The following is an 11,797-nucleotide window of genomic DNA, read 5'->3' as shown; positions in this document are numbered from 1 at the left end:
GGGGCGCTGGGCGCCCTGGTCCCTGGGACAGAGGCGCTGGGCGCCCTGGTCCTCCGGACAGATAGCTTTCAGACAGCTTCCCGACAGTGTTTCAGAGTGCAGAACGACAGTTTCCGGTGCAGTTTTCAGGACAGTGGCGCCCGCGCCCCCGTCCCGCACATTTTCAGTCCGATTTTGACTCCGGGTACACATCTGCATTCTTATTCCATCCTTGTATTTACAGCTTTCCATTGTTTAAGTTCAATTCTGTAATCTTGTTGTTAGCTCATACTTGCATTTTAGGGTTAGGAATTGAACTTGCATAATCTTACCTTTCAATTACAACAAAGGAATAGAAACCCTAATAGGTAGCCCGTGGCTCTCTCTTTCACAAAAAGAAGTAGCCAATTGTGCGATACCTCTAGGCTCTTTCGTATTCCGTAGTGTGTGACAAGAGGTAGGATTAGGGCATGATAACTTAGTCTCGCTTTTTCCCCCACACACCAACATGCATCAAAGGAGACCTGATAGTGGAGGAAATAGAGGACCACACATGGTACCTGAATCACCATCAGCTTTGCTTCAAAAACCAGAGATCCCACATACACATGGTCAAACATATGATACTCATCTTCGCAGACCATTATGGAAGTCTTATGGAGAAAAATATGCTCAATCACATATCAATGCTAAGGATCAACCACCAAAGTAATGGGATATTCCAAGGCATGCTCAAAATTTAGACACAAGGAAACCTCATGTCAAATTTGGGGGCAATACAATAAAACATGACATGCCTGTAGAGTATGGTATACATGCACAAAATAGATATGGTGTTCCTCAACATGAATCTATACCAAGTGATCCATATACGCAGCATCACTATAGACCTCCTCCATATGAACATGTGTATGATCAATATCATCCATATATGCAACATGTACCTCCTCCAATGGCTACCTCAAACATAGGATATGGTCCAAGAAGTCAATCTCCACCTAAGAGCAGTTTGGAACAACAAATCAGGGACTTACAAAAGAAAATGGAGGACATAAATGCACCGAAGCCAACATACACAATGAGAGACATATGTCCTTATCCATTTGACAAGAGCATTCCAATGCCTCCTTTTCCTACACACTTTGTGACGCCTAAATTTGATAAGTATAGAGGAAAAGGGGATCCTAAGGCACACATAAGACAATTTTTCACAGCTTGCATTGAGGTAGCAGCAGAAGAGACATATTTGATGAGATTATTCCCACAAAGCTTAGGTGATCAAGCTACGGATTGGTTCTCCCAACTTCCACCTGGAATTAAGTCATGGGGTGACCTAGCAGAGGCATTTATTCAACATTTCTCCTATAACATAGAGACAAACATATCAGTCACTACTTTGTGCAATACCAAGCAAAAATAGGGAGAATCTTTTGCATCATTTTTTCAAAGATGGAGAAATCTAGCCAGCAGATGCTCTTGTGAAATTCCACAAAAACAAATGGTAGAGATGTTCACCCAGAATGTTAACAAAGACATTGGCTATGATCTAAGGAAAGCTTGTTTGTCTACCTTCAAGGATGTTATCGAAAGAGGCTTAGCAACAGAAAAGGTCCTAATTGAACAAGGAGTCATTAAGATATTTAAGGAAAACAAAGATGACTTTAAGGGAAAAGACAAGCCAAGATTTTGGAATAAAAACAAGAACACAGTCAATGATGGTGTGGTTGATGCCAACACGGTGCGACCCAAATTCATCTTTTCAGGATCAAGTTCTACAAGCAATCAAGTGAATACTCAAACAACTTCTAGATCACGAAGGAAGTACACTGCATTGGGAGAACCACTTGAGTCAGTCTTTAAAAAGCTGGTGGCAAACAAGGTGATCACAATTCCAGATTTCCCGCCATATGAACCAAAGGTCAAACCAAATTGGTGGAATGATGATGAGTATTGTGAATTTCATAAAAGCAAGGGTCATAAAACAGGTAATTGTCATCGACTGAAGAACATTGTGCAAGATCTCATTGATAGAGGTGACATTGAGATTGAGGGACACTCATCCAATCAAGAACATGAGATGTTTAAGGAACCATTCCCAAAGCACGACAATGGAAAAGCTAAAGTCACAGATGATCAAGCCAACTATACTAGAGCACCTTACAACTATGATTCAACTATCAATCATATCTCGATGGACAATCATATCTCTACTATTACCATCAAGAACAAAAACCCTGAGAAGCCTCCTCAGCGACCCAAGATTGTCCTAAGAGGTGTTGGATCTTCTTCCGAGCCTACCTCTGAATGTCATGTTACAACTCGTCGAGGTAAAATTACTTTGCCAGGTGCTTCGACTAAAAACACCACTTCTTCATCTACCAAACCTGAGTATGACCTTGTAGAACAGTTAGGGAAGACACCCGTGCTCATTTCAATCCTTGAGCTATTACGCATATCCCCTGCTCGTAAAGCTATTCTTGACAAAATCTTGAGAGACACCGCCATTCCTACTGATCTGAACGTGGACCAGTTTCAAGCCATGGTGGGATACCTTTCCATTCCACATTCCCTTACATTCACAGAAGCCGATGATGCCTCTGTAAGTCAACCACATAATGCACCATTACATACCGAAGCCTTCATACACAAGCATCAAATAAAGCGAGTCCTGATAGATGGAGGAGCTGGTCTAAACATTTGTACATTGAGCACCATTAAACAATTGGGATATTCCAATAAAGCTGTGAATTCAAAAAATCAAATCACCATCAAGGCATACGATGATGAAGAACGCTCATCCAAGGGCACGGTCACATTACCTCTAAGAATTGGGCCAGTTACAGAGGATGTGGTTTGCCAAGTCCTGGATTTAGATCTCACTTATAATATATTGCTAGGACGTCCTTGGATTCATGAAATGAGGGCAGTCCCATCGACATATCATCAATGCATTAAGTTTCCTCACAATGGAGTCGAGGTAACAGTTAACGGCGATCCTAATCCGTTCATATATTGCAATAACTTGATATCACATACTGAGACCATCATTCCCAGTAATCGTGAAGCTGTTTCTTCTTCGGCATACATTGATCCTGAGTCATTAAAACCTTCGACATCAAAACAAGGTGAACTTAAAGGCAAATTTCAGAACAAAGGCATGGGAGAATACACTTTAAATCAGACCATGTATTTACGACAAGTCATGAAATCTCCAAAAGAATATGGAAGGCCACATCCTAACAAGCAAACATTCATCATGACGCTCAAATGGGACCCTACTACCTTTCAAAGATGGGGCGAATTGGAAGAGGAAGGCTTATACAAAATGCTCTACAAAGACATTGAAGATGACACACAAGATCAGATCAATATACCCTATGAGAAATATGGCAAAGGCTTTAAGATTCTACAAAAATTTGGGTATGATGGGAAAAGCCCTCTTGGGTTACGCAAAGAAGGCGTTATGGAGCCCTTACAACCTGAATTGACTGTAAAAAGGGAACGCTCGAAGGGACTTGGTTTTCTGACTTCCAAGATCCCCACTAAAAGGACAGAAGAGGCATCACAAATCAAAATTGCCAAAATTCAACAAGAGGATCGCTATTCCACAGACTCCAACGAATGGGAATGGGGTTCAGATAAATCCTCCAGTGACTATGAGCTCACTGAGACATTCAGAGAGCCAGGTGAACCCACAGAAGAGGAGGAATTTTATAACAAATTCAGAGTTGGTCAAGAAACAACCCATGAGGAGTCTACACAGTCCTTGTCTCAAGGTTCTAGGTTGAAATCACATAGGATGAGAACACCTGTTCCGGAATGCGCTACTAGTGATGATAATTTGGATTCGTTCGCGATCGAGACTGATGAGGAGAGTGCCATCGATGACCTTGATAATTACCTTGACATACCCGAATATAACCACATCTTCACTCTTAGCCCCGCTAACTTCAAAGACATTAACGGCCTTCCCCTTGTTCATCACCAACTCATTGATTGGGATAATGAAGGACCTGCACAGTTGGATACATTCCAAAACGATGAAGCTTTTATTGATTATCTAGGCATACGAGATGATCTTCCCCCTGGAGACCATAAAGCGGGATACACCATAGAACTCAATAGCGTGGCATATTTTGGTGAGGGTGTCGGACCTTCCAGTCGCAAAAACGTGAAAATAAGAACAAATCAAGGGTCTTATGGCGAAAACCACACTGTGGCGCTATCTGATTCCAAAAAAGTAAAAAGAAAGGACGTATCTGACGGTGAAAACCTCTCTGAGGCGCCCGAAGATGGAAGGCTCGACATTCTCCCAGCATCATATGAGGAAAAATCATCCATGTTGGTAGAGGAGACTATCAAAACAAACATCGGTACAGAGGAGGTTCCACACAACATATTCCTAGCTCAATCACTGACAGAGTCTGAAAGGTCAAAATTCATAAGTTTCTTCAAAGAGCGACAAATCAACTTCGCCTGGTCATACGCTGATATGCCTGGATTGGATCCGGATTTGGTAATGCATCATCTGACAGTCAAACCGGGGGCAAAACCAGTAAAACAGAAATTAAGAAAAATGCATCCACAAGTGGCATTACTAGTCAAAGCAGAGCTTGAGAAATTACTCAATGTCGGATTCATACGTCCAATCAATTATCCTGAATAGATCTCTAACTTGGTACCTGTCAGTAAACCAGACCGCAGCATCAGAATTTGCACAGATTTCAGAGACATCAACAAAGCTTGTCCAAAGGATGACTTCCCATTACCAAACATTGACTTGATCGTTGATCTCATAGCAGGTCATGAAATGCTATCATTAATGGATGGATTCTCTGGCTATAATCAGATAAGAATTGCACCCGAGGATCAACATAAAACGACATTTACTTGTCCGTGGGGAACTTTCTGCTGGAATGTCATGCCTTTCGGGTTAAAAAATGCAGGTGCTACATATCAAAGAGCTATGACTACTATCTTTCATGATCTCATGCATGTAACTGTGGAAGATTATGTTGACGACCTCTTGGTCAAATCAATAGACAGAAATACACACTTGGACATACTTTCAGTTGCCTTTGATCGGTTGGAAAAATACAAAGTTAGATTAAACCCTAAGAAATGTGTCTTTGGAGTAACCTCTGGGAAACTCCTAGGATTCATTGTATCCAAAAGAGGAATTGAAGCGGATCCAGCAAAAGTCAAAGCTATCTTGGAAATGCAACCACCAAGAAATATCAGTCAACTTCGATCCTTACAAGGCAGGCTCCAGTCCATACGAAGATTCATAGCACAACTGGCGGATAAGTGTAATCCTTTTCAGCACCTGCTACATAAAAACATCAAATTCAAATGGGATGACAACTGTCAACAGGCTTTCTAGACGCTCAAAGACTATCTCCTAAATCCACCAGTTCTGATGCCACCAGTTCCAGATCAACCACTACTACTATACATGTCAGCTACTCCAACAGCACTAGGAGCACTCTTAGCACAACAAATTGCTGGGGGCAAGGAAAAAGCAGTATACTATATCAGTCGCACATTGGTGGGATACGAGCTAAACTACACACCAATTGAGCGCGCATGTCTCGTCGTGGTCTTTGCTTCACAGAAATTATGACATTACATGCTTACTCATAAGACTAAGTTGGTTGCAAGAATTGATGCATTAAAATACCTTCTCAATAAAGCAACACTTACTGGGTGACTGGCCAAATGGGTAATGATACTGAGTGAATTCGACATCGAGTATGTGGACAGAAAAGCAATAAAAGGACAAGCCATCGCAGATCAATTAGCAGATGCTCCCATGATAGATGATGTTCCTTTAAATTCAGAATTTCCAGATGAATCCATTTTAACAGTGTCACATGCAAAGCCATGGCAACTGTACTTCGATGGCTCATACACACAGCATGGGGCAGGAGCTGACATCCTCTTTATAACTCCTCAAGGGGATTCTATACCAAAATCGTACCGCTTATCATTTCCTTGCACTAACAATATAGCGGAATATGAGGCATTAACAATAGGATTACGAATTGCAGTTCAATGGAAGATCCAGGAACTTCGTGTTTTTGGAGACTCCCAACTTGTTATCCGTGAAGCAACTGGTGATTATCAAACAAAAGATGAAAAGTTAATGCCTTATAAACAAATGGTGGATAATCTGAAACAACACTTTACAAAGATAGACTTTGAGCAGATACCAAGAGAGCAGAATCGCGCCGCAAATGCCATGGCTACAATTGCTTCATTGATTGATTTACCTCCAAACGAGACCCGCTATGAGTTCTTGGTGGATAACCTTTTAGTCCCTTCATATGAGATAATTCCTACTGAGATGATATGCGTTGTTGGTCTTGAATCCCAGTTATATGGTTCCATTTTTACATACCTACGCGACAATACTTTACCTCCTGATCTATCAAATAACCAACGTCGTACCTTCATTCGCCAATCCTCTCGATATGTCATTTTAGCTGATATCCTATACCGGCGAGGTTTAGATGGCACTCTTCTTAGATGTCTAGAAAGTGACGAAGCTCAGATTGCGTTACGGGAAGTGCATGAAGGGATATGTGGTCCACATGCTAGTGGTCCTACCTTGGCCAAGAAACTCATTAGGACTGGATATTACTGGCCCAATATGGAAAAAGACTCATATCAGTTTGTCAAGAAATGTAAGCAATGTCAAATTCATGGAGACCTCATACATGCGCCAGCACAAGAACTACAACCACTTGCGTCTCCTTGGCCCTTTTGTCAGTGGGGACTCGATCTCATAGGCAAGATTCACCCTCCTTCCTCTACTGGTCATAAATTCATTATCACTGCCACAGAGTATTTTACAAAATGGATTGAAGTCGTGCCTCTCACACAAGTTACGGGAAAGCAAATTGCTACATTCATCCTTAACTATATCATTTGCCGATACGGAATTCCTGTTTCCATTATCACTGATAACGGGCGTCCCTTCAAAAATTAGGATGTTCGTGAACTCTGTGACCGCTTCCATATTTCCCATCATTTCTCCACACCATATTACCCCCAAGGTAATGGCCAAGCTGAGGCGTCTAATAAAACAATCCTTAAAATCCTCAAGAAGACAGTCGACGATGCTGGTCGTAATTGGCATATCCAACTTAATCCTGCACTCTGGGCCTACCGCACAAGCGTCCGTACACCTACGGGAACTACACCCTATTCACTAGTCTATGGTTCTGAAGCCATCTTGCCTATTGAGGTCGAGTTACCCTCTTTACGAGTCTCTTTGCAAAACATCATTATTGATGAAGATTACAGGGTCTCTCGCTTACAAGAACTGGAACTGCTAGATGAACGGAGACAAACTACTTTTAATCATCTCAAGGCTTACCAACAACGAATGAGTCGCAGCTACAATCACAAGGTCAAGCCTCGCACATTTGAGGTAGGTGACTTGGTTCTCAGAGAAAACCCCAAGAATCAGCAAGACAGAGAGAAGAAGGGCAAGTTCGAACCAAACTGGCTTGGTCCTTACATCATCACAGCAGTATATGGCTCTGGGGCATATCAGCTCTCAACTACAGAAGGTGAACCTTTGGAGGATCCTATCAACAACATGCACCTTCGCAGGTTCTACACATAGCTCATCGGAATATCCTAATTCAAAAATACAAAAAAAATTATAAAACAAAAAAATCGTTACTTGGTGAAAACCTAGCAAACAGGCGCCTTGTGACACAAAAAAACATTGAAAAATCGAAAAAAGTAAAGAGAAATAATTTCGTCCAATAGTGAAAACCACTTCGGTGGCGCCCTGGGCAAGTACCATGGTGAAAACTAGGTCACCAGCGCCATGCGTAGAGACATTGCTCCTCCCTCCTTCAGGATTCACTTTCATCCTTTCACTTTGCACACACTCACAACCTATTCATCCATAATAAACTTACCCAGTCCCATCATGGCTTGTTATTGATCTACCTAAGATTGGTTAGCCATTCATAATAAACCTCCCTTTCCACATCCTTTTCCATCCATAACAAATCAGACCCTATCTGTGGCTAAGGCAAATCCTACGTCTAGTAATGGGTGTGGAACTGAGAACATCACATGTTTCAAGGAGTACAGTTTCTTCCAGCTTCCTTCAGTCTATCCGCGCACAATCCGCAATAAAGCAACATTTGCATCATAGATCCGCAATAAAGTTTCATCTTCTCCGCAATAAAGTATCAGTTTCATGGATTCAGTCAGTTTCAGATGAGACAGCAACAACAATGGGCTTCAACAAATCAAATCTTTCAATAGACTCAGACAACATTATAGTTCAGTGCTATCTATCCTTTCTGTGAAAGTAAACATTGTGACCACAATCAAATAAGACTTATACAAGTGACAAGAGACACTAAACTTGAGGACTACAGTGGATGTTGGTGTCGAGTCTTGGTTTTCTTTTGATTTTATCTTTTGGTGACATGTCTTTTAGCTTTTCCGGAATGTCTTTGACTAGAGATTCTATCTCCAGGATGTCTTTGACTAGAAAGGCGAGGATGGGGTATCGTCACCTATTGGTATTTGCTGTCTGTGGATTGTCTCTTAGTAATGCTATGACTTGTCCAAGGATATGAGGACACTGTGAGTCTAGTATGAACTGGGGCATTCCTTGTTTGTGACTGTCTTATCTCCATGCAAACAGGTACAATGACTTTCTGGGTCGAACATATGCCTCGATTGTCATAACCTATTTTGCCATAATAAAGCTCAATGATGATAACGCACAAGAAGCTCTTTCACTTTCATATCTTCTGTCTTCCATCCCCCTTTCTTGATTGACTTCCATCGTCCTTCTCGAGTCCGCATAGCCTGCTATCACATGACTGAGTATAATGACACACCAAAAACATTTGCATTTCATGTAGTTGCACCTACATTTCCACATATAAGCATTTCATACATACATATAGATATCACAACTGCATCACATCCTGCACACAATACCTGTTAGCACAATTTACATTTGCATTATCATATTCATCTGCATTTCATACATTTACATTTGCATTGGCATAACATTTTAAAAACATAAAAGAACAAAAATATTGCATTACATACATATTTGCATCCATATCATAAGCATCACATAGAAACATACATCATTAAACATCTCATCACATAGGTACACATGCATATAGCTGCCGCAAAAAAATGAATCATCTCATATATATATATAAAGTGTCATGATACAATGATGTCAAAAAAATCATATGGCTACAATCACCTGCAGGTGTCTACAATACAAAAGAATGGTACAACACTGATACAATGGGAGCCCTCTAAGGCTATGATGAACTCCCTCCCTCGGAGCCGCCTGGCCTCGATGGAATCTGAGCCCCTGAAGGACCCACCCCAGGATCATCCCACTTGCCCCCTCTATCTGGTGGTGGTGGAGGACCCATAACCCCACCGCTAAATGTCTGCCTCCTCCGACTCCCTCCTGTAGCTATCGCTGTGCGCGATGGTCTATGGAAGCTCCTTGCCCGCTGATCTGCTGGCACTGCACCGTAGTAGAGGTCCCTCCAGTACCCTATCTCCTCTCCTGCCCGCAGGACATATGCATAGCCTGCCCCTGTGTCCTCTGCCGCCTGCCTCCCTGCCCTCAGCGCTATCTCAGCCTTTGTGTAGCGCTGAATCGCCTGATCTCTCTCCCGCTCAGTATCCCTGAGCCTCATCCTTAGTCGGTCTCTCTTCCTCTCCAACTCCTGTATCTCATCTGCCTGACCCTGGCAGATCTCCTTGAGCTCAATCAGCTCATCCTCCTCTGGATCTCCACCCTCTGCCTCGGCCTGTGGCTCTCCCTCTGCAGGTGCCTGCCCTTGTATCGGTACCTATACTGGTGCCTGTACAGGTACCTGTCTCTGTGCATGCCTCTGTCCCTGCACCTGTCCCTATCCCTGTCTCTGCCTGGGATCCTGTGCTGCTGGTACCTGTAGGGGTAATCCACTGCGACCCCTCACCACCCGAGCCTGCCGCTCCTCTCCACCCTCTCTCCAAGGTGCAACTCGCCTCTCTCCCACTACTCTCCTCCACCTCCGTCGGCCTCTACCCCCATCACCTCCGCCATCATCATCATCATCATCTCCTCCTCCATCTCCATCCAATAGCTCCCCTGGATCTGTCAGTCGTGGGAATGGATGCTTCGCCCAATATGCTGAATACTCAGCATCCATCCCAGCATCGTCGACCTCTGGCCACATGTCCCAGGGTAGAGGTATCATCTCTGCCAGCTGTGTTAGTGCCTGATCATATGACAATAGAGGCCCAAACTGCGCCTGATCCCTAACTGTACGGGTATACATACCCGAGCCTCGTGGCATCCTCTGAATCCGGCCAAACTATCGGCCAACCCTGTCCACAAGCTGCCTCTCTAACACATAGGGCGTCCGCCCAATCAGATACCTACTCCGGAAGGTGTATGGCAACTCCAATGCGTCATCCTCCCACTCCTCGCATCCTAGATACGGTCTCCAGATGACTACATCAATATCATCCAGCACTCGTCGCCAATGCTCTAACCTGCCAATCCGCAGCTGTGAGGTGATCATGTTGTACAAATGAACAAAGCTGCGTCCATATCCCCTGCCTCAGAAGTGTATCGGCCTCGTCACTGGCAGATGCTCATAGGCCCAAACCTGCAGTAGTGTCACCCCGCAGCCCAATCCAACTGACCCATGGTATACAAACTGGTGAAGCTCATAATATAAGTGGGCCAACACACATGGTCCCTAAGCATATCTGGTGTGCTACGTCACCAGTGTTTCCAATGCTCCGCCCCAGCCCACTGCCAATCCCCGTGTCGCCCTATCCGGACACAAGAACCCACTAATCACTCCTCCAATCACAGCTGGCAATGCTAACCCTGTGGCTGTCATGGTGTCCCATGCCACATGACCAACCCTCATCTCTAGGCCAGGATCCTGAAACACCCGTCTCAATGCCTCTCTGTCACCATCTCGATCATATGGAATCAAGTCTCCATCAATCGGTATGTGCAGAATCCTGTAGACATCCTCAAGGGTGACTGTCATCTCACCCATCGGCAAATGGAAGGTGCACGTCTCCGAGTGCCATCTCTCAGCAAGCGCAGTCAGCAAACCCATGTTTGCCCGAAACTCAGGCACATACAGAATATGTCTCAGACCCATAGCCTCAATAGCAGCTCTGTCCTTGAAGGTCAGCTCAGGTCGCAATCTCTGCGTCGACGGGAATCTCTCCTGTGACTCCAGCATAGGCAAGTACTCCTGCAGTCAAGCAAATTAATCATGTCAGTCATGGTGGCATTCACTGTTCATCACAAAATGCTACTTTTTATCTAAATGCATATGGTTACTTCTATCCTAGTGACACTCACTGTTCATCACAAAGTGTTACTTCTATTCTAGTAGTACTCCCTGTTCATCACAAAGTACTACGTGTGTGACACTCCCTGTTCATCACAAAGTGTTACTCACATTTGCACTCCCTGTTCATCACAAAGTGCTGCTCATACTTTGGGGTACTCCCTGTTCATCACAAAGTACTCTATCTTGGTACTCACTGTTCATCACAAAGTGCCTTGATCTATCCTAGTCTTCCTAGAGGACCTGCTTGAGTGTATCCTCTTAGCAGCTTATCCAATCGACAGCGTATGTTCATCACAGAACTGCCGATTTGACCTAGAAGACCAAACTTGCAAGATTGATAATTACAATATAGCTGAACAAAATGATCTTTATTTTAATTGAGTGTGTGTACAAAATGGGTAAACTTTGTAGTAGAGATGAATGTCTTCTATTCT

The sequence above is a fragment of the Cryptomeria japonica genome, chromosome 4 (assembly GCF_030272615.1).
Source record: "Cryptomeria japonica chromosome 4, Sugi_1.0, whole genome shotgun sequence".
NCBI lineage: Eukaryota > Viridiplantae > Streptophyta > Pinopsida > Cupressales > Cupressaceae > Cryptomeria > Cryptomeria japonica.
The sequence above is the reverse complement of the archived record's forward strand: the minus strand, read 5'-3'. Positions refer to the sequence as shown.